The sequence below is a fragment of the Lactuca serriola genome, chromosome 5, assembly GCF_051521515.1.
Source record: "Lactuca serriola cultivar US96UC23 chromosome 5, Lser_US96UC23_V15, whole genome shotgun sequence".
Classification (NCBI taxonomy): Eukaryota; Viridiplantae; Streptophyta; class Magnoliopsida; order Asterales; family Asteraceae; genus Lactuca; species Lactuca serriola.
Genome location: NC_136412.1, coordinates 7,065,429 through 7,091,083, shown reverse-complemented (window position 1 = coordinate 7,091,083; position 25,655 = coordinate 7,065,429).

Below are 25,655 nucleotides of genomic sequence, written 5' to 3'. Positions count from 1 at the left end.
AGGTCACTAACAATATACCATCCTATATACCAGGATATCAACCTAAACCAGGTCACTAACAATATACCAGGATATCGACCTAAACCAGGTCACTAACAATATACCATCCTATATACCAGGATATCGACCTAAACCTGGTCACTAACAATATACCATCCTATATACCAAGATATCGACCTAAACCAGGTCACTAACAATATACCATCCTATATACCAGGATATCGACCTAAACCAGGTCACTAACATAATACCGTCCTAATTACCAGGACGCTGATCTAACAGATCAATAAGCATATTAAACCAATACAAGTGTACGATCCGAGAAAGGGCCGACCTTGGTGTCGTAGACCCTGTTAATATAGTGAGGATAACTTACCTTGCAATGTCGAACTGAACCACAAAAAATCACGCTCCTGAAACACTGCCCCAAACTCCAACACCAATAACCATCACTGATCCAATTCATAAATATCCGCGTACCAATTATACTCAAAAGTCAAAACGGTCAACCCTTGGTCAAAGTCAAATTCAACTATCAAGTTCAACAGTCCATGTTGACCTCAACTCTTCGAGTGCCCTTGGCAACTCGCCAAGTTCCTCTTAATACTTGTTTGCTCACCGAGTCACCAAAGTGACTCATCGAGTTCCCACGGTTCGCGACTGAAACTCAATGGCCACTCGTCGAGCTTCTCTCTTGGACAAGTCCACGCGCATCTAATGATGGGGAAAACTCTAACGGACTTGCCGATCCATCCTACTAACTCATCGAGTTTTAGGCAATCTTCATGGGACTCGTCGAGTTGTTCTTCCAACTCGTCGAGCTCATGCCTATGTTCATGTGACTCACCGAGTCTACCAAGCGACTCGCCGAGTCCCTACAGTCCTTCATCCATACAGAGGCTTTTTAAGCCATGCAATGACTCCAGTTTACAGATCCATCCTCTCAAGGCCTGATTCTCACGTAAAGTTGCAAACTTTACGTGAATAAAAAGTGCTAATGACCCAAATCAAGCTAGGGATAGGGTTTAAGACAAGAATACTTCACATCCAATCCAAAGGCTGATACTTTATTACTTCTTGGACCAAGACAAGTCTAGATCTGGAGCTACAACCACAGATCTAAACTCAATACCCGAAATAGATCCTAAACATGCTAAAATGGCCCCAAATCTCATTCATGAATAGTTCTAAATGCAATAGAGTCAAGGTATCAACTTGTTACCTTCAAACTGATGCCCACAACAAAAGAGTCGAACCCTCCAGCTCTTCTATGATCAAATCCTCCTAGACTTCTTCTTACAATTGCTTCAAAACACACTTTCTCCCTTCTTTCACTCACAAATGGGGTTTGGGTCGTTTAGGGTTGCTTCTGGCCGTCAAGAGGTAGTAAGGGGCTGAGGTGAGGACATAAGATCCTTTAAATAGGGTGCAAACCCTAAATTTTAGGGTTTTCTCTTTCCAGCACCAACTCGCCGAGTCCAGCCGCCGACTCGTCGAGTTGGTCATTTAATACATGCCCTAACACCCACTCCAACTCGACGAGTAAAGACACCTACTCGTCGAGTCTGCTCCTTTATTTACACATAGCACCCCTGAACTCCTGCTTTTGAACGTGGGATGTTACACCCAGGACCGCAAGAGGGGTTGATTCGATATGGGTCATCGTGGATCGATTGACCAAGAGTGCCCATTTTATACCGATCCAGGAGAGCATTTCGGCTGAGAAATTGGCCGAGATTTATGTGCAGGAGGTAGTGGCACGTCAAGGAGTGCTTGTCTCGGTGGTGTCAGACCGGGACATCCGGTTCACTTCCAGGTTTTGGAAGCGGTTTCACGACGAGATGGGTACTCGTCTCCATTTCAGCACCGCTTTCCACCCCCAGACGGACGGACAGAGCGAGAGGACGATTCAGACTCTCAAGGACATGCATCAAGCATGCGTACTAGATTTCGGTGGCAGTTGGGATACGTATATTCCGTTAGCAGAATTTTTGTATAACAACAACTATCACTCTATATAGATCGACCTCCCTTCGAGATGCTCTACGGGAGGAAGTGTAGGACCCCAATCTATTGGGGTGAGGTCGGTCAGAGAGTCATGGGGAGTGAGGAGGTAGTACTCAAGACCTCATAGCGGATTCAACAAGTCCAGAGCAAACTCTAGACTGCTTAGAGACGGCAGAAGAGTTACGCTGACAGGAGGCGTTCCAACTTGGAGTTTCAGGTGGGCGATATGGTCCTCCTGAAAGTGTCACCCTGGAAGGGTGTCATCAGATTTCGGAAGCGGGGCAAGATGGGCCCAAGTTCATTGGTCCCTTTAGGGTTTTGGCCTGGGTGGTTCGGGTTGCGTATCGGTTAGATCTTCCTGTAGAGCTCAGCCAAATCCACAACATTTTTCACGTTTCTCAATTACGGAAGTGCTTAGTGGATGATTCAATAGTGGTACCCCTTGAGGACATTCAGTTTGATGATAGCCTGAACTATATCGAGAGACCAGTGGCGATTTTGGATCACAAGGTGAAGGAGCTGAGGAACAAGAGGGCAGAGTTAGTGAAGGTGCAGTGGCAGCACCGTAAGGGCTCGGAGTGGACGTGGGAGCCCGAGGAGGAAATGAGAGAGCATTACCCCGAGTTATTCTCAGAGACATCATACTTCGAGGATGAAGTCTAAGACAAGTGGGGAAGAGTTGTAACACCCGGTTCCAGGTATGCTTTTAACTTAAGTCAATCTTATAATTTCACTCTTGGACTCGACGAGTTGACGACGTGAATCGTCGAGTCAGATCGAATCTGGATCGGGGAAATAAATAACCTCCTCGATGAGTCTGGAGACCGACTCGGCGAGTAGGCGATGTCTGATGAGAACCCTAATTTCAAGGGTTTGTTCCCCTATTTAAGGAACATAAGGCCCCTTTGGCCTCCCTTGTCGCTCCTTCAATACCCAGAAAACCCTAAATCGCCACCTTTGAGTATTGTGAGTATTTGAGTGCCATTTCTTGATATATCTTTTGTGTTGAAGTTTGGGTGAAGAAAAGGAAGAGGGAAGACTTCAAGAAAAGAGTTCAGATCCAGAATCAACATCACCTTCCCCTCACTTTCTGGTAATAAAACTTCCCTCTTGACTTGTGATTTCCTAGATCTTCTTATGGTTATTTTGGGCTAAGAAGCTTGACTCTTGGGATTTGGACGTCCCAAGTTGATTCACCTTCAGATCTAGGACCTTGAAGAGTCCTCATGGAATAAAGGTGCCATCCTTAGGTCCATGAGAGCCCCATGCATGCTAAAACCTCCATTTTCAGCCTTTTAAGCTCCATTGATGCATGCATGCACGTAAAGTTCATAACTTTACATGTTAGATCAACCTTAGAAGCCCATATCTACCTTGTGGATGAGAGTTGTACATCAGAAATCGAGTTATAGACTTGGACAATAGGCGACTCGTCGAGTTGTTCTTGGAGCTCGGCGAGTCTGGGGCTTGAGTCCCCAATCTGTTGTGGTTCAAAGGAGCCCAGTTGAGTGAAAGCAGGGACTTAGGCAAGTCCAGAGGAGTGACTCGACATATTAAGACATAGCCATAACCTGGAAGCCATGGGACTCGACGAGTGTAAGAACACACTCGGCGAGTCCAAGGCAATCTTCCTACCCACAAGAACAGACTCAACGAGTTGTTCATACAACTCGGCGAGTCGTAGATTGGACGTGTTCATATGACTAAGGTGGACTCGACGAGTTGTTCATACAACTTGGCGAGTAGAATCGGGTAGGGAGCAGACGAGAGGATAAGGACTCTGTGAGTTGGCGGTCCAAGTCGGCAAGTCAGGTCAACTGGAAGTTGACTTTGACCAGGGGTAAAATAGTCGCTTTACTCTAAGAGTAGTTATCGGTTCTGACTAAGTGCCTTTGTGGAAATTGTAGCCAGGGAGTTGCCGGAGCAGGAGTCGGACATTTCCCACCCAGTTTAATAGCAGTCAGCTTCACGAGGTGAGTTTCCTTCCAGTAGGAACGGGTCTACGACCACAATGCCGACCCGTTTAGATAGCAGTAGTTCCGGACTACGGTCCGATGCCGGGGTGGTCCCGAGAAGTAGTTCAGTATGCTTGATGTCTTTGTGATTCAAGCATGTCTATGTGTTATGTGTTCCGGACTGCGGTCCGATGGAGTATGCAGTATGTGTGTTATTGTTATATGTTACGGTTATGTTATGCTATGTTCAGTCAGTTCCGGACTTCGGTTCGATGCAGTGGACAAGGCCCTAGTTAGTTCCAGACTTCGGTCTGATGCAGTGGGCGAGGCCCTAGTCAGTTCTAGACTTCGGTCCGATGCAGAGGGAAAGGCCTTAGTTAGTTCAGGACTTCGGTCTAATGCAAAGGGCAAGGCCCTAGTTAGTTCCGGACTTCAGTCCGATGCAGTGGGCAAGGCCCTAGTCAGTTCCGGACTTCGGTCTGATGCAGTGGGCAAGGCCCAATATGTGCTTTATATGTTATTGTATGATATGTGGTAGTTTGGGGGAGCTCACTAAGCTTCGTGCTTACAGTTTCAGTTTTGATTTCAGGTACTTTAGCTAGCAAGGGGAAGGGCTCGGGATGATGGCATGAAACACACCATAGTTTTAGCCTGGGAGTTAGACTATGATATTTTTGATATGATCTTGTCATCAGTTTTGATATGAGACATATTTTATGACATTTTGAGACACACGACTTATGGTTTTCTTATATGATATTTGGATATTATGGTTTTAGTAATGTTTTCAAATGAAATTTTTAGCTTGTATTTTTGGGATGTTTCATGTGTGTTAGCCGATGGTTGTTACCATGTAAGGTATGGATGCTGGGTGGTAGTTAGGTCTAAAAACATAAGAGAAACACTAACATTAGAGGAACACTCAATGAGTACATCTCACCATCATATCTACAATGATGTATATGAGGAACGTAGAGAGTTTGAAGTGGCAGCAAACAATAAATGGGTACTTAGTCTACCAGTTTATTCCTAGAAATTAGCAACAAATATATTTACTTTGTTTATAATAAAAATATTTATTATGTTTATAAATGATTTGTTAATAATAATATTCATTAATTCCATAGTAATTTTCAGAAAAGTGTATATATCTTGGTTATCGGGTAATTCTAAAAAAAGTCCCAAAATTTTGACAAAATTAATGAAAAATGACAGAATACCGGCTAAATCTGCGAAACCGATTGAAAATGGTTTTTTTTTAAGTTTTAGTCGTTATTTTGTGTTTTTCTGTAAACAAATTTAGTTTGAGATTTTTTTTATAAATTAGACTAAAATATTATGATTTTTCTGAAAATTTCCCTTAAACAAAAGGCATAAAAATATTTCAAAATTGTAGACTGTTTTATTTAAAAATATTATCACAATATATAAGTTTGTAATTCGTATTGTTGTTTATAAAAATTAGTGAAGAGACCCATGCTTTGCATGGAACAGAATGTATTTTCTACATTTGGTGTTATTTTTGTTGTTTACTCTAATGAAATAGAACATTTAAAAACATTTTCAGCTTAATTTACTCTGATAGTTGATGGCGTTCATGACAAAGTTTCTCTTTAGCTAAACATTTTTGGAAAACATCATCAATGAGAGGTGCAACTTCTTCCCTTTTCTCCCTTTCAAAGTGATCCATCGTCTTAGTTAGTTTTTGCATCGTCTTTTCCATTTCTTGTCTCTCTCTAACTTGCTCATGCATTTCTAGCTTAATCAAGGCCTGCTTTCTCACCTTCTCCTGTCAACAGAAAAGGCAATGGTCCATATGAAAAAAAAACATAGGAATGGAGGATAGAGATTTTCAAACTTACCCTTTCAATGATAGGCTTCTATTCTTTCTTTTTGATACATTTTCCAACATCATCTAGTAAAGTTTGTGCTACTTCATGCTCATGTTCCTCAATCTCCCTAAGAAGGGTTGATAACGGACAAATGAATGCCAAAGTTCTCTAGCAGTCTTGATATATGATGCCAAACCTCCAGGGTAGCTTAAGATTGATTATAATTCACCATGCACTAAAAAGAACTCTAATTAATAAAACAAAATGGTACTTCTTTCCATCTACTTATGATAGATATAAGTGAAAGCAAAATGGTATAATACAAAAAAAAATAAGAAGAAAACTAAAAAAAATCAAGGTGTTAATTCTGCCAAATTTCCCTGAAATTAACATAGAAAGTGCACCTATAATAAGAAGAAACAAAAGTATGTTGGTAAAATAGAAAAACGACTGAAAGATTGTTGTTATTAATTGCATTTGTTATTTTTTCATGAAAAGGAAAAACGCAAAAACAATAACCTATTTTTTTATATTTTAGCATCCAAATCAATGGTAATACATTTGTATTTCTTGCCTCAAATACAAAAATAGAGTAGCCAAAATCGTAACTTTTACAATATTGAAATTACATGTACAAAGAAGAGGATCCAACTTTAACTTCGGGTATTTTATTAAATTGAGCACAAAAGAAAATAAAACAAAAAGTGGTACCTTTATCATTTAAAAAAAACAATTTAGCATAATTTTTCCTCAGGTTGATAGTCATCTCTGCCCAAAAAATTGAAATAGACACTAACAGGTTAGTAATTGTTTTTTTTTTAAAGTGAAATTTCTGTAATTGGAAAATACACTCAATCAGAATATTCAAATTTTTACCTGTTCGTTTGAAGGGACACATCTCTGATTGAGAGTTACAAAAACCTCTTAAAGAAGCTAACCTGATAAAGAACAACAATGGTAAGTTTTGCACAATCATAGAGAAATTTGATATCCAAAACTTGAAGTTCTTCAAACCTGATGTTGAAAGCTAGCTTCTTTGAGTTGTCCTTTGTTGTCGAATGAAATGACCTGAATAAAAGAATAGTAGTGGTATTGTAAGTGAACTTGAAAAGGTAAATAACATGAAGCTATCAGTTATTCCTAGAGCAATCTTTTATATCTTCATACCACTTACATAAAGAATAAAGAGGTTAAGAAGTTGTAAAACATCCATTTGGTTTGGAATCAAAGAGAAACTGATGCAATCAACACTCATTTATTAATATCTCCAGAATAAATTACCTTAAATTGTGATCCGTCTCACAAAATTCACTGAAAGAAATAAATTAACAACTTAGTTCCAAAATCAAAATCAAGTATGATCTTAAGAAAAATGAAGCAAAAAATACAATTGAATTTACAACTCCAATCAAAACAAATAAGCAATTATAACAATAAAATACATGATACTCATTCACCTCAAATGAAATCTAACTTGCGTGACTGCCATCAAAAATATAGTCATCGAGAAACAATCACTTTCATATGAATGCAGCTGCCGAAGCAGGGTGATAGTTTCTTTTTAATCTTTTATTAAACACCTTGTCTACATGAGCTTCATTGATCTGAGCAGTTCCTGATTTTCAATCTAAGCTCCCACCACAGTGGCAAAAAACTGACCAATTTATTCCCTTTCTTTCTCGAGTTTTTAGCCATTATTTTGAATTTTGGTGGGTTAGGATATTCGTATGAGTTTCTGGTAAAATTTGTCCAATTTAGCAAAAACAACATGTAAAAATATGGAACCTCAGCGTTGTTCGCTTGTGCTAAACTTATATAAACATCGAAACCTATGTAAGTCTGGTTTATGTAGAATGAAATAGGAGCAGGTAAAAAATGGAACAGATGGGAAACTGTTAGAACTGGAGTTTTCTTACCTATCACACATCAACCAAATGGGTTTCGTAGTGCTTTCTCCTTCTCTATCTGAAACTTCACAGTAAGTAACCGAACCTAAAGGATAAGTTGTTTTGCGATAGATGGGGGAGGCGGAGTGTGGCGGCGCCTGAAGGAGTGTCAATCAATGGCAGACTGTGGTACTGTACTGCTAGCTAGTTTACAACTGAGAACTGGAAATTGGAAGAAAATCGTATGCCTTCCTCGTTCAATATCAACCGAAGGAAGCGTCGATGTAGAAGAAGATATATTGGGAAGTTGAAAGAGGGTTTGGATTGGATATCAGAATGAAAACTGAAGAAGAACCTAAGATAGAAACTTATTTCATTAGAGGGGTAGGGCACCAATCGATAACTTCATCAGTAATCACAAAGAATCGTTCATTGCTTGTCTCCTGCTTAATCAAAGACCTTTGGATACACAATAAATCGGGGAGGGTCGTTACAGGTTGTCAATGAGAGTCGAGAAGCCACAACCACAAGACGACGACCTTGGCGATTTCTTCGTTTTCCTCTCCAATCTGTGTTTGCTCCATCGATTACGATTGGAATGGTCAGAAGCGGCATATGCCTTCCGATCTCTATATGCCGGTTTATTCCCAGTCAATCAAAAACACATACAATCTGTTGGTGGTTGAGACGGTGGAAGAACCGCATAACCAGAGGAAAAGAAGAAACTGATGAAATGGAGGCGGTGGATCAGGAGATAACAGGGGTGTGTAGAAGCATGCGAACCGATTACACTAACCCGATGGTAAACAAGATATCAAAAGTTAAAAAACCAACACGTAAAAGCGCATAAACGGTGGAACCAATAAGGTGGGGACAAATGAGGAGGTGAAGAGGGAAACGAATCCAAAAAGAAGCAGGTGGCAAAATAAAAGCGGTGCGGACAAAAATACCCCTGCATTCTATTAACGGCTCTTGTAAAATAATAAAAAGGAAATTAATTAGAGGAAAGAAAATTTGGTTCAATCAAGAGTAAGTACTCTTCAATTGGAAACTTTTTTTTTATATATAATTATATAATGGAAAATGAACAAAAATATGCACAAGAATTTGGTCAATAGTACATAAAGTTATTGTCGATCACCCATATGGACAGTGGATCGAACATCAAGAGTCACTTTCATCAAGTGGCATCTATCTAACATGCACTGCTCTTAGTTATCTCAAAATCCCCTCCCCCATATTCCTTATCCACATCATAAATATAATAAATACTAAGGATTTTGTTATAGTTTATGTCATCGTCTCATCGACCTTTCCTTTATTATTACTGTTTTTTGGTCCATTCTATAAACTCCAACATTATTCTAGTTTATTTTATACTAGTTGTGACATCTATACGGGTTGATTAAAACAAAATATTACGGAAAATTTATTTGAATATGAAATTTGAAATAAGTAAAAATTATGAAGAAAAAAAATGCAAAAAAAAAAAAATTAAAATTATGTGTTTAATTGTCAGACACATGTATTAAACGTAATAATTATAACAAAATATTAAATACAAAGGTTTAAACTATAAATTTATTTAAAATTGAAATTGATGTTTGAAATTTGAAATTAATATAATCATTATGGTATGTTTAATTTATGGAAACTAAACTAATGATATATTGAAAAATAAAAAGTAAAGTAAATGACAAGTGGAAAATATATATCTTAAAATTATGATAAAATTACATGTAACATAATGAATAAAAGAATGACATGTGACAAAAAATTATTTTAATTTATTAAAGAGGATTTAAAGTTTTTTTTTTTAAATATTTTTTAACGGCAAAACAATAATCAATAAAACAAAATATAATTGCCATTGAGGGTAAAACCAAAAAAGATGTTCTAATCAATTTGAAACTAAAATCACTTGATAAAAAATCATCTTGGAAAAGAAGACCAACTTCTAGCTTCCATTTCGTATATGTGTATCGACGTGATTATACAATTAAATATATACCCTTGTCGGTTTAATAGTAATTTATTGCTCTGACTAATTAATGTGATTCACAGTAGATTATATATAGTCGTAGTAACATTCATAACCATTCACATTATCCCCTCGATCACAGTGCTTGTAAACTTTTTGCTATCACATTTTAGTTTCTCCATGAGATGATTGCAATTAGATGTTGAAAACCCAACAAAAACAAGTTAACCACTCAAATAAATTGATAAATGATTTTTGTTACCCATGTCGAATAAAACTACCGAAAACTGCAAACGTAAAACTTAACACTATATTTAAAGTGGTTCAGTGTAATCTGACCTATATTCTGGTGAATGAGACAAATGATTTCATTATTACCAAGAAAATTACAATTTTTACAAAGCTAAATGTGACAACCCAAAAATTTCCGTTAGTTTTAACGTCAAAATTAATTACGTCAAAAATTAGCCAAATTTATCCCGAAAATATTTTTGACCGGATTTAAACCCGTTAGAATATTTTAAATAATATTCGTTAAGCGAACCAAAATTAAGGTGGTATAATTTTTTAAAATGTTGTCGTGTTTAACGGTAGACGTGAAAGAAAAAAAAAAAAAAAAAAAAAAAAAAAAACCCGTTCGCGGTTGGTGTCAGGTAAACCCCAACCAGGCCATAAACTACACCCTATATAAGGGTTGAGTGAGTTTCATTCTCACCCTTTTCCCACCTTAGACACACTCTCTCTCTACTTTCTCTCTCTACAAAACGGGTTTTCGTCAAAAATCACCCCTTCGAGCTTCAAATCGGTAAGTTAACCTTCATAGCTTGTTGTTTATCTTATCTAGCTTACAAATTCATGTTTAAATTACCCAAAACCCTCAAGAACATGAGTTTATGGTCCAAGAACACGTTCTTAGACCGTAAACACTCATAGATGGGGTTTTAATGCTCAAAAACCCTTCCAAACCACTTATGGAGCTTAGTTATGACTTAGGGGCTTACATGAAAGAACTTAGAACACCACAATCGGAACAAATGGGGAGTAAACATGAGTTTACGGTCTAAGAACATCCTTAGACCGTAAACCCATCTTCATGGACCATACACTTATTTAAGTGTTAAACTACCCCTCAAACACCTCCAAAAGCTTCCATGAGTGCCTAGAGCCTTGTAATCCTTCGTTTGATGCACCGAAAACATGATTCATGGACTAACATGAGTTTACTGTCGTAAACTCATGTGTTTAAGGTAGTAAACTCCCCAAGAACATCTTCATAGACCGTAAACACCTTTACAAGGTGTTTAAGTGCCTTTAACACCTTCCTATGCTCATATAAGTGACTAGAACCTTGCATGCATGAGTTAGAACCACCAAACAACAAAAGAAATGGGCAAAGATGAGTTTACAACCGTAAACTCATGTGTTTAAGGCCGTAAACTCCCCAAGGAGTGGTCATGGACCGTAAACTCCCTAAAATGGTCCCTTTGGAGCCTAAACCACTTCATATGCCCTAGAATTAAACATAGCCTAATTCTACAAGTGTTATAAGACCTTAATGCATCAAAGAACACCCCACCCATGATTTTACGGCCGTAAACTCATGGGGGATAAGGTCTTAGGGCCGTAAACTCTATAAAGAGTTTACTCTTGAAGAGTAAACTCCCTAACTAGGCCATACACTCTATTAGATGTTACCCGGGACACTCCTAGCACTTGACCAAAGTGTTTTCCGCTCATTAGGATGCGTATACGTGTTTAATTAGTATTATAATTACTAATTGTATGTAAACATATGTCATCATATGTTAATAGGTCACTAAGCGTGTTCAAGTCTTTACTTGACACCGAGCACCCAACCGGCATCTTCGTCCGATCCACTTACAACAGGTGAGTTCATACCCCTGAAATAACCTTTTAAATGTCTTTACATGATTTTATGGGGGGGGGGGAATACAAGTTAAAACATGCCAGTTATCATATCAATCATATGTGATTGATAACCCGCATGTACAAGGATCTATTACACTGTCAGCTGTTTTACCAAGTATGATACTATAGATGGTTTTCCAAAACGTCTTTACTTGTTTAATTCTTTTCTCAAATTGTCTCTCGCGCTGTATGTTTTACTTCAAAACCAGTTACAACAGTATTTTAAACAAATGTTTTTTCTTTACTTATATTGTTTACCAAAGTTATATTCAATACTTGTTATGAAAGATTTTCAAGGATTTCCAAAGGTCTTCAAACTTATTTTACAAAAGCATATCAAGTCACGATTTTCTTAAGTGTAAGGGTTTTCCAAAGTTTTCGTCAAGGTTTTCTTTTATGTTTAAATGCTTCTACTTCGTTAAACGCTTCTACTTCCTTAGATGTTTCTACTTCTTTAAATGCTACTACTTCGTTAAATGCTTCTACGTCGTTAAATGCATGCCTGTATTTGTATAGTTATATAAATAATGTTTAAAGGACTTAGGAAGGCTAGTTCGCCCTATTTCTTTTTCCTCGTTTGGATGTGGTCTGGTGGGTATCGGATATCCGTCCGAAGGTCGTTTAAACATTAGTTATATATCATGTATACATATATGGACATAAAAGCTCTCTCTCTCTGTCTCTCTGTCTCTCTCTCTCTCTCTCTCTCTCTCTCTCTCTCTCTCTCTCGCTCGCTCGCTCGCTCTCGACCATTACGTCGCCTTGGGTAGCAAGGGCATACTTCCGATCATCACTCATAGATCAGAGACACTAGTAACTATTATATGAATAGTTAGGAGGTTCTATTCACTCTTTCTAGTACGAGAATTCCACAGGATTCAGTTCACACGCGAGTCTATATCATTTCTCCAGCGCCTCTAATAGAATTCAGAATCCGAGATGCATCTTCAAGACACGGATCTCCCTATTGTCGAGTTGGTAACCAGAGTCTCCTGTAGGGAGAGCGGACATTATGTGTATAGATCTATACGGGACTGACACTCCCGCACCCTGACTGCTAGCTACAGTCCACGGCCTACCAAGCCAAGGGGTGACAAATGTCACATTTATTTCGACGCTTGCAGGGCGTCAAGTACTCTAGTGTCAATCAGTATGGTTACGAGTATCTCCATGTTTACCTTATAATTCATGGCCTTAAGGTAACGAGAATTGACACTGTATTTTGGAAACAACACTCTTAGGATTACTCTTCGTTTTAGACCTTGCTAGCTGTATCTTTCATTTGATACTGTCTGGGGTCTGTGTGTCACTGTTTTAGACCTTGCTAGCTGTATTTTTCATTTGATACTGTTTGGGGTCTGTGCTTCACTGTTTTAGACCTTGTTAGCTGTATCTTTCATTTGATACTGTCTGGGGTCTGTGTTTCTTTGTTTTAGACCTTGCTAGCTGTATCTTTCATTTGATATTGTCTGGGGTCTGTGCTTCTTTGTTTTAGACCTTGCTAGCTGTATCGTACATTTGATACCGTCTGGGGTCTGTGCTTCCTTCTGTTAGACTGAGCCAAGCGTATCATTCAGTCGATACTCTTCTGGAGTCTATGATTTCTTTGCCTTAGTCAGCAGTATTTTCTACTGAGGCATATGTTATTTTCCCTTAGTACTTTTACTAGTGATATTCTCCTACTTTCTTTAAAGTCAAATACCGTATTTTGGTAATGATAACATTTCAGGGAAATTTCTCTTTAAAACATAACACTGTCGAGTCTTGGTAGAAGACTGCTTTTAATTAGAAAATATAGGATTTTCTGGAAAGGACTCTAATACACTGTAGACTCTAAACTACTACTTTTTATAAAGTTATTTTGAATAAAATGCTTACTTACACAAATGACACTAAATACTTATGAACTCACCAGCATTTATAAAAATGATGATACTCGCTTTCAAAATAACTTGTATTCTCAGGTCAGCAAGAGACAGGTACATCTCAGGAGCTTTTGTTAAAGACAGTTTAGTACCGAGCTGCATCTATACTAGTTTCTGTATTACTTTAATGTCTCTATGAAATGTAACTATGTAAAACTATTACTATTAATGCAATGGTTGTTGTACTTTGATTACTATACTGCATATGTTGTGATACTTGACATGACGTCATCCACCCCAGAACGTTTCCACCGTTCCGGTTTTGGGGTGTGACAGATTGGTATCAGAGCATTGTTTATAGTGAGCTCAATATATCAATTCATAAAAGATATACAGCCTATAAATACATAGGGATAAAACACTCTGACCAAGAATTATACTTTAAAATATAACCATATTTTACCAAAGTATAAGAACATCCAGAATCTAAACACTCGAACAAAAGTATCACAAGAAGAACAAGAATAAAAGTCTTCGGATGTTGAGCATTGCCGTCAAAACTAGGCAGTTATGTAATCGTAAGCTGGAATAAATGTAACCTGATTAACTACATTTATTCGAGATGCCATGAACGTGTGCTTAGGAGTGATAGTGGTGTTGCAACAGGTCTGAAACTTACCAACTAGGAATGATAGAGCCAAACATAAAGTTTAAAAATACTATTGGAATATTTTGGAATACTAAAAGACTCACATTAATCCCATAATTGCATTCAGAAGTTAAGAACCAAACAAGAAATTAAAATACCATAGGGGTATTTTAGGATCCATAGATAACCATGTGTGAAGAACTAAAAAGATCCTTATTGATATACCTACAATTACAGAGGGTATATTCCCAAGGTTATATATAATAAGGATCCCATAGACTAAGAATGTGTGGTTTCTCTCTACTTCCTTTTCCTCGTTGGGATGTGGATATAGAGTAGTATCACATATTCGAAGGCCTATCGGATCTAAGCTATATATGATTTGTGTACCCTATGTAATTGTAGCAGGACTCGATATGAATCACCCAGTGAAATGTTAATAACCTCTTAGGATTCTTTAGACATTTCCATTCTCGCACGAACCCTGTAGAAAACCCTATCCACTTCAGTACTCGGCAGAAGAGTTGATTCAGACCCCGAGGAGGTTCATAGAGAAGATTTCCAGTTCGGAAATAAATGAACTAGGTCGAGACTATTGAGACCACCAAGTGCCTATACCTTTTTAGGGACATCGGTGGGAAATTCGGCTAAACTTTCGAGATTTCCAGTCATCCATCATGAAGTGATGACACTCGGAGTCAGGATCGGAAGTAAGACGGAGTAGAAATTCAATATGTCTATACGAGGAGATAACCCTAGGTAACTACCCGAAGGAAACCAACGTTGGTCCCAGTCAAAGATACGAGGTAGACAGAGGGAGCCAGTACATGGAACCTGAGAAGTGTCTTTTCCTCGTGTTCGTCACGCTAATACACCCATGAAATAATACAATTTAGTGAGTTAGTGATTACACTACTCACGCTATGTGTTAGGTAAATCGCCTTTTCCCGTTGCAAGTAATACGATTAGAGCGGATCCCAACACCTCTATTAAGAGTGTTTAGCCATAAGTCTTCATGAGCCTTTCTTCCCGCGGTCTTCGTTCCTAACTGTTCTCAAATCTTTCCAAGCCGGAGAGTGAACCTTTCCCAGTATAAAGGTAACTTAGTAGGAACGACTCCCATCTTGTGGTTTTTCCGATACTCATACTCCTACCTTGAATACCTGGACTACATCATAGGGATGTAGGTCGACACTCAGACAACCAATATCCGAGGTGCAGGAAAAATTTATGCCTAATATAGTAAGGATAGATACGTCTAAGGGTTAACCATCGTCTCTCATCAGCTTGTGTTCCTTTCCGTGTAGGAAAACCATGCCTCCGAAGAAGCGTAACCCTTCCGCTAGCAAGAAATCGAATCTCCTATTTGATGAAGCTACTTTCCAGGCTGCAGTCTCGGCAGCCGTTGCAGTTGTCATGGCTCAACTGAATGCTAACAACGCCAATGTTAGCAAGAGCCTTATCGGGAATTTCGATCCAAGTAATGGATAGCAGCAACCAACCTCTGTGTACCCAGCCACCCAAGAACCTCAACCAAATCCACTGAAGAGAAAGTTCAAGATCGAGGAGGGAAGTACCTCGGCTCAAGGACCTTCCGAAGGGCAACAAGATGAGACAGTCAATACCCCTGCCAACCCTTCTATCCCGACTTCAAGAAGACCATACCTAGGAAACCTTCCCCACTGCAGCAAGTGTAGCTACCATCATCATGGTATCTGTCGAGAACTCTTTTGTGCTAGGTGCAATATGAAGGGGTATACTGCTCGCGTCTGCAGAACCCCGGTTGAGTTATTTACCTCAACCACCAAAGTGACAGCCAATCCAGTTTGTCGTCTATGTGGTGAGGTTGGACACTTCAAGAAGGACTGTCCAACGGAAAGAAAAGACAAGGACACAGGAGGAGTCTAACTCTAATGCTTATGGAGAAGCATCAAGGAACCCGGTAGATTTTGGTACGTCTCTCAATCCTAAATAACTAACCGAAAACATTAAAAGGCTAATTCTAAATGTAATTACTCTCCCGTTAAGGCGAAAGTCACAGCACTGTTATAAAACTAAAAATTTCATCAGGTAAGACTATAATGGCTAGATATATACGTTACGACCATGTATAGTTGAGATGGATAGACCTAGAGTGAGTGATGCCGCCTCATTTCCTGTTCCTTGTTTGGTTGTGGATTTAGGGCGGGGTCGCTCAGTCAACAATCCTCCCCACCTTAAATTATACATGACTAGTATATGTTAGGCGATTATAGAAAGGCCTCAATAGAATCCATTCATGAAAGGTACCCTATTCAGAAACACTCAGGACCCTCTATAGTTCCGCGTCGACTCTATCGGTCCAAGTATCCGCGACAGGGATACACGGGACGAAACCCGAGATGCCTAGAACTTGTGTGCCCGTTCAGCACATGACCCTATCAATCCTCATTCTATGTTATGTCGATGTATGCCAACTTCGACGCCTCTATCAACCATGGTTCGACTTCGTGCAACCATGTGTAAATCCTTAGTGTTGTGTAAAAAGAACTTTCACCGTAGCCAGTTCGGCAAATAAAGGTTCTTCCGAACCTAAACAAAATAAGAATAATAAAGACTAATACGATCCGTCAGTCGTCACTCTTATTTCAAACCTTCCGAAGTACCCAGGAGGAGGGTACCGTACGCTGTTAACCAACCCTTCTTAGACAGATAGAAACCGAAGCGAAAGACACTGCAGGTATTCTAGAAGACGATAACCACCCGAAGCATACTCCGTAGATCCCCCAGAAAGACCCTTCGCACCTCGCAATCAGGTTCGTGAATCAAGAGGATATAACTCATGGGACTTACTACTATAACTGAGTATATGCATAAGGGTGGTATATGATTGAGATCAAAAAGATTTAAGATGTGTGTTTCCTCCCTACTCCCTGTTCCTCGTTGGGTTGTGGGTCTGGGGTGGAGTCGCACAACTGAACATCCTGCCGACCTCAATTATATACGGCTTGCATACACCAAGTAATAGTGGTTAAGCCAAGTATGAGCTCTACCACGAACCTCATAGTAAAACCCTTCATCCTATTCCATAGAATAGGAGCTAGAGTCAAGAGAACCACGGCGGGTTGAGCTATTATAATGACCACAAATCCGAAATTTGTTGTCATCCCGGTTAAGCCAACATAGTAGCTAACACCCTCGGTTGATAAATAAATCTGAGTCGTAAGAGTCAAGGACATTGACTACGACCATCCACTCACACTTAATCCCATGAATTAAGCATCTCAGCGAATATCCCAGAACCCTGGAAGCTACGATAAGTTAAACTCTGAGAAGAGTGGATGAGGAGATTAAAGTTTCGAGTGATGGAACCCTATACTCACTAGATTTGACCTAGATCGAGAAAACTCAGAACCTTCGGAAGAGTAGTTGCAGAAGATGTTCACACTACTCAGACACTTCGTCCACCCCGTTACCGACGAGTAGTGCCTAGGACACTCCGCCTCCCCCTTGCGTGGAAGAAGTCATCGTCGCCCTGTAGGCGATAGACTGCATTCTCCAAAGTGAACACTAGAATGCCAAGAACCACAAGATAACCTCCGCAACCAAGAATACTTGATTTAAGTGCGAAAGCAGGTTGCGTTAAGCCTTATAACCCAGATCCCGAAGAGATTATAGACTTGACACCAGTCTAGGTGTTAGTCGATGGGTTATACAAGAGCACGCGCTTTCTACAACTGAAATAAACCAACGCCTTAGAAAATAGGGCATGTATTAGAGATTCGCTGGACTAATAGGTGTTCCAAGAATACTATCTCACACAGAAATAGTAGAACCACCTCCCGAGATAGTCCAACACTTAGGAAAATCTCTAAGGATTGAGTTAGCCCAGAGCAGAGCCTGTTGTTCATGAAACAACAAGACAAGTAAGAGCATGATCCCTCCCCGTTAAAGATCATATTGTGAAAGCGCTAACTAGACGATAATGTAAAGTTTAAGAACATTCTAAGCACTCGTCTGGTGAAACCCTATCTCCCAGAACCTGAGGGTTTCCGTTAGAAACATCTCAAGAATCAGAAGTGCAAGTTCATTTTGCACAAGATTGAGATAGACACTCTACAGCAAATAGATACCCGTAGACATGCAATCCATCCGATGATCTAGAAAACCTCTGAAATCCAATTGACAGGAAACACGAATCTAAGGACAACCCGAGCTTTCTAAGAACCAACCTGAAGGACTACACTCCCAGTATGAGAGAACGTTTGGAACTTCAAAATGGCGATCAAGCCAATGATGATCTCGCCATAAAAGTACACTATGTTCTAAGTAATGAAAAGCTCTACCCTTCCGAGAGCTTAGGACCATCCGAGATTCTTTACAAATATTGGTCCAACCCTCGTCAGACCACTACTACTTTCGGAAACTCCATAAGTTTCACCCTGAATCGATCCACTTCTTCGACTTGATAAGTGATTGTCGACTTCACTCCTTGTATCCCACTCATCTTGATAGAAACCATTGGGAACCCTAACTTCGTAGAAAAACCCGTAGGAAGCCGAGTACCGAGGAATAAAGCGAGCGCAACGAATCCGCAACCCGTAAGTGAGGGTTTGTTAGAACGCCAAGCAAAGGCCAGAGTTCACTTGGGAGTGCAAGGACCAACCGAATAGGAAGTACCCTCATACCTCTACCCGATTGTTTATGATTACTTCCTTGCCTAAACCTGAATTTCGGGACGAAATTCCCTCCAACGGGGGATGATGTGACAACCCAAAATTTCCGTTAGTTTTAATGTCGAAATTAATTACGTCAGAAATTAGCCAAATTTATCCCGAAAATATTTTTGACCGGATTTAAACCCGTTGGAATGTTTTAAATAATATTCGTTAAGCGAACCAAAATTAAGGTGGTATAATTTTAAAATGTTGTCGTGTTTAACGGTAGACGTGAAAAAAAAAACCCGTTCGCGGTTGGTGTTAGGTGAACCCCAACCAGGCCATAAAATCCACCCTATATAAGTGTTGAGTGGGTTTCATTCTCACCATTTTCCCACCTTAGACACTCTCTCTCTACTTTCTCTCTCTACAAAACAGGTTTTGGTCAAAAATCGCCCCTTCGAGCTTCAAATCGGTAAGTTAACCTTCCTAGCTTGTTGTTTATCTTATCTAGCTTACAAATTCGTGTTTAAATTACCCAAAACCCTCAAGAACATGATTTTACGGTCCAAGAACACCTTCTTAGACTGTAAACACTCATAGATGGGGTTTTAATGCTCAAAAACCCTTCCAAACCACTTATGGAGCTTAGTTATGACTTAGGGGCTTACATGAAAGAACTTAGAACACCACAATCGGAACAAATGGGGAGTAAACATGAGTTTACGGTCTAAGAACATCCTTAGACCGTAAACCCATCTTCATGGACCACAAACACTTATTTAAGTGTTAAACTACCCCTCAAACACCTCCAAAAGCTTCCATGAGTGCCTAGAGCCTTGTAATCCTTCGTTTGATGCACCGAAAACATGATTCATGGACTAACATGAGTTTACTGTTGTAAACTCATGTGTTTAAGGTAGTAAACTCCCCAAGAACATCTTCATAGACCGTAAACACCTTTCCAAGGTGTTTAAGTGCCTTTAACACCTTCCTATGCTCATATAAGTGACTAGAACCTTGCATGCATGAGTTAGAACCACCAAACAACAAAAGAAATGGGAAAAGATGAGTTTACAACCGTAAACTCATGTGTTTACGGCCGTAAACTCCCCAAGGAGTGGTCATGGACCATAAACTCCCTAAAATGGTCCCTTTGGAGCCTAAACCACTTCATATGCCCTAGAATTGAACCTAGCCTAATTCTACAAGTGTTATAAGACCTTAATGCATCAAAGAACACCCCACCCATGATTTTACAGCCGTAAACTCATGGCGGATAAGGTCTTAGGGCCGTAAACTCTATAAAGAGTTTACTCTTGAAGAGTAAACTCCCTAACTAGGCCATACACTCTCTTAGATGTTACCCGGGACACTCCTAGCACTTGACCAAAGTGTTTTCCGCTCATTAGGATGCGTATACGTGTTTAATTAGTATTATAATTACTAATTGTATGTAAACATATGTCATCATATGTTAATAGGTCACTAAGCGTGTTCAAGTCTTTACTTGACACCGAGCACCCAACCGGCATCTTCGTCGGATCCACTTACAACAGGTGAGTTCATACCCCTGAAATAACCTTTTAAATGTTTTTACATGATTTTATGGGGGGGGGGGGAATACAAGTTAAAACATGCCAGTTATCATATCAATCATATGTGACTGATAACCCGCATGTACAAGGATCTATTACACTGTCAGCTGTTTTACCAAGTATGATACTATAGATGGTTTTCCAAAACGTCTTTACTTGTTTAATTCTTTTCTCAAATTGTCTCTCGCGCTGTATGTTTTACTTCAAAACCAGTTACAACAGTATTTTAAACAAATGTTTTTTCTTTACTTATATTGTTTACCAAAGTTATATTCAATACTTGTTATGAAAGATTTTCAAGGATTTCCAAAGGTCTTCAAACTTATTTTACAAAAGCATATCAAGTCACAATTTTCTTAAGTGTAAGGGTTTTCCAAAGTTTTCATCAAGGTTTTCTTCTATCTTTAAATGCTTCTACTTCGTTAAACTCTTCTACTTCCATAGATTTTGCTACTTCTTTAAATGCTACTACTTCGTTAAATGCTTCTACGTCGTTAAATGCATGCCTGTATTTGTATAGTTATATAAATAATGTTTAAAGGACTTAGGAAGGCTAGTTCACCCTATTTCCTTTTCCTCGTTTGGATGTGGTCTGGTGGGTATCGGATATCCGTCCGAAGGTCGTTTAAACATTAGTTATATATCATGTATACATATATGGACATAAAAGCTCTCTCTCTCTCTCTCTCTCTCTCTCTCTCGCTCTCGACCATTACGTCGCCGTGGGTAGCAAGGGCATACTTCCGATCATCACTCATAGATCAGAGACACTAGTAACTATTATATGAATAGTTAGGAGGTTCTATTCACTCTTTCTAGTACGAGAATTCCACAGGATTCAGTTCACATGCGAGTCTATATCATTTCTCCAGCGCCTCTAATAGAATTCAGAATCCGAGATGCATCTTCAAGACACGGATCTCCCCATTGTCGAGTTGGTAACCAGAGTCTCCTGTAGGGAGAGCGGACATTATGTGTATAGATCTATACGGGACTGACACTCCCGCACCCTGACTGCTAGCTACAGTCCACGGCCTACCAAGCCAAGGGGTGACAAATGTCACATTTATTTCGACGCTTGTAGGGCGTCAAGTACTCTAGTGTCGATCAATATGGTTACGAGTATCTCCATGTTTACCTTATAATTCATGGCCTTAAGGTCACGAGAATTGACACTGTATTTTGGAAACAACACTCTTAGGATTACTCTTCGTTTTAGACCTTGCTAGCTGTATCTTTCATTTGATACTGTCTGGGGTCTGTGTGTCACTGTTTTAGACCTTGCTAGCTGTATTTTTCATTTGATACTGTTTGGGGTCTGTGCTTCACTGTTTTAGACCTTGCTAGCTGTATCTTTCATTTGATACTGTTTGGGGTCTATGTTTCTTTGTTTTAGACCTTGCTAGCTGTATCTTTCATTTGATACTGTCTGGGGTCTGTGCTTCTTTGTTTTAGACCTTGCTAGATGTATCGTACATTTGATACCGTCTGGGGTCTGTGCTTCCTTCTGTTAGACTGAGCCAAGCGTATCATTCAGTCGATACTCTCCTGGAGTCTATGATTTCTTTGCCTTAGTCAGCAGTATTTTCTGCTGAGGCATATGTTATTTTCCCTTAGTACTTTTACTAGTGATATTCTCCTACTTTCTTTAAAGTCAAATACCGTATTTTGGTAATGATAACATTTCAGGGAAATTTCTCTTTAAAACATAACACTGTCGAGTCTTGGTAGAAGACTGCTTTTAATTAGAAAATATATGATTTTCTGGAAAGGACTCTAATACACTGTAGACTCTAAACTACTACTTTTTATAAAGTTATTTTGAATAAAATGCTTACTTACACAAATGACACTAAATACTTATGAACTCACCAGCATTTATAAAAATGATGATACTCGCTTTCAAAATAACTTGTATTCTCAGGTCAGCAAGAGACAGGTACATCTCAGGAGCTTTTGTTAAAGACAGTTTAGTACCGAGCTGCATCTATACTAGTTTCTGTATTACTTTAATGTCTCTATGAAATGTAACTATGTAAAATTATTACTATTAATGCAATGGTTGTTGTACTTTGATTACTATACTGCATATGTTGTGATACTTGACATGACGTCATCCACCCCAGAACGTTTCTGCCGTTCCGGTTTTGGGTGTGACACTAAACTATACTTGTAATATGATCACTCACTGTAAGGTGTCACTTGTATTTTTGGCTGCTAGACAAAAGGTTGAGCACAAAAGAAGCTACATTACTCTATATTTTCTATCTGGTTTGTTGCTCTATTGTGTTTCGTTGCACTTCACACACACACGCATATATATATATATATATATATATATATATATATATATGTATATATATATATATATATATATATATATATATATATATATATATGACATGTTACCGAACAAAAATAATTGCCGAAAGAAATTATTCGTTATCGGCCGCTTTGCGTGAGTACATGACTAGTTAGTACTTAGTAGTAATGAGTAAAAATTGTTGAAATTAGACCGAAAACAAAAAACAAATTATCAATTTGGTCCCAAACATATCCGTCGCCTTTTTTGGACATTGTTTGATTGAAAGTGAAATTTATGATTATTGGCCTTTACCTTTTAAATTTCATAATTCTTTAATGGAGAGAGAGAGAGAGAGAGAAAGAGAGAGAGAGAGAGAGTTTTGATGGTATGATATTTTAATGGGCTTCTTGAAGATAATAAGTTCATATAGCTGGAAAATATTTGTTAAATAAAATGGAAGGTTAATGACCTAGAAAGACAACGAACCTTGTTTTTTGTCCACATTTAAGTAATTATGTTTTTTTTCGTTTACATTTAATCATTGAACTTGTTTGACCTATTCAAAATAGGGTAATATGACTGGTAATTACGGTAATATTACCCTATTATGAACAGATCAAACAAGTTTATTGGTCAAATGTGTAGGGGAAAAACATGGTTACATAAATATGGACAAAAACCAAAGTTTCTTACCCGTTTTGGTAAATGTAGAGTCTAGAAATTATAAATGTCGAAGTGTCTGTTCTTAGTTTCGCATGTTGATATGGGCTTATTTAGTCATAGAAATCATTCATTATCTTATTAATTATTGTTGATATTATATCATTTTATGGACAAAAGGTACTTAATTAGCTTAATATTTCAATTTCAGCAATAAAAGACATGCTCGGGTGAAAAAGAAAGAGGATTGAGTGATTGGAAGCTTGGAGATTGAAGACTGAAGAAAGAAGGATGTTGCTGGACAGCTTGACCCCTCGTCAGTGTTTTGGCTGTATCTCATGAACCGTAACTCCGATTGACGAGATTCAAAATGTTCTGAAAACTAGACACAATTTCGGACGACTTTCGTGTTTTGAGGAAATGTTGATCCCGGAAAAACTCGATGAGTTGGGCCTAAACTCGATGAGTTTTGTCAGAATGTTCCAGATTCGAAGATGCCTTGCCGTACACGCTGTATACGCAGATTATCGAAAAAACTCGATGAGTTATTCTTAAAAACTCGTCGAGTTGACGCTGTTTTCAGAATTTATATATAGAAACTCTTCTCATTCGAACCCTAACTAATGTTGGAGGCTAGGTGCGATTATTGAAGACCAGAAGGGTTCTTGGAGCTGCTATTTTCGAGATTGCAACCTAAGAAACAATTTCAAAGAGAATCAAAGGCAAATAATCATTCTTCTTTTCTTAATCTTTGTTTTGAACCATGTTTGAATCATTAGATTTTGATTTTAGGTTATTACTTGTTATAGATATGAGCTAAAAGCTTTTTACTTCTGTTTGGATGAGATAATCTTATGAACATGGTTTGATTGAGTGGTTGAATTGATATTAATTTGGTTATTCATCTTGTTAAGCTTATTAAAGATCCTTATGTATTGATAATAAATGTTTTTAGTTAACAAATAAGTGATTGAGTTGCATGAATATCTTCTTGATTACTTGATTCATCTAGTTTTATGAATATAAGATTGTATGCCTAGGAATAGTGAATATGAAACTAGGGTTAACTATAAAATATGTAAATCAATGTGTGAGCATGTGTGATGAACATCTATACATGAGTTGATTGAATTGGACAAACTTGATTAACTATTATTATAAGTCTTGCTTGATACGAACTGAACACTAGGAAACTTGTTAATTTAATCACTTGATCACTGTTTGAATTAAATTGTCTACTAAAGGATTGGTAATAATGAACATGAACCCAATCATATTAGGAATCGGTAACCATTGATGTATTAATTCATTGCACTTGCCACGAAATCAACCATAGGAATAAGTGAATCGAATCTAAACAGAAGTCTCTTTTATTATTGAATCTAGTTGTCCTTTCTTATTCTTCTTAGTTGTTAATTGTCTATGTTTGAAAGTTAATTGATTGATAAGTTTCTAGTCTTGCAAAACTAGAGAAAACCCCCTCTTTTATTAATTGTTTTTAATTAGGTAATACTAGTACTTAATTTGATTGTTACCGTTCCCTGTGTTCGATACCCTACTTGCTTAAACTATACTATTAATCGATAGGTTCACTGCCTTTCGTGTGTTTAATTTGTGTTTGAAGTAATAGGATTAAAACTAGTGCGTTTTACACACATCAGTAATAGGATTAAAACTGTGTTCGATACCATACACGGTGTATACGCGGATTATCGAAAAAACTCGACGAGTTTTTGGTGAAAACTCGTCGAGTTGACGCTGTTTTCAGAATTTATATATAGAAACCCCCCTCTTTTATTAATTGTTTTTAATTAGGTAATACATGTTAATTATTTTACTAAGTCTTCATTTGTGAGAAGCGTATTGTTAAGAACTTAGTATATTTTTTGTACACTCATGTTTCCTATAAATAGGGACTGAGGTTAGAAATAGAGGAACAACTGATTCAACGAGTGATTCACTAGTCATTCGCATGTTTCTCTACTTAAGTCTATAATCAGTTTCTTCATCAATATAAGATCTAATTAATATTTACTCCTTGTGTTCATACTTTTCATTCATATAATCATGATTGCTTTCTAAATCTCGGTTACAATTCTCATCAATTGGTATCAGAGCAGGATTCAAACTGCATTGATCCGATTTTCGTTTTAGAATCATTTGCTTTTTGAGTAGTGATTTTACTCAAAAAATTTCCACGCATTTTGGTTCTGAAAATCTCTCTTGATCTTCATATTTGAATCGATTTTGCATTTGAATTGTTTAGTCAAGTGATCGATTAGCAATCGGTGATCAATTCATTTGATCAATTCACAAATTCATCAAGTTTTTCAAGTTTTTCTGAAAAATTC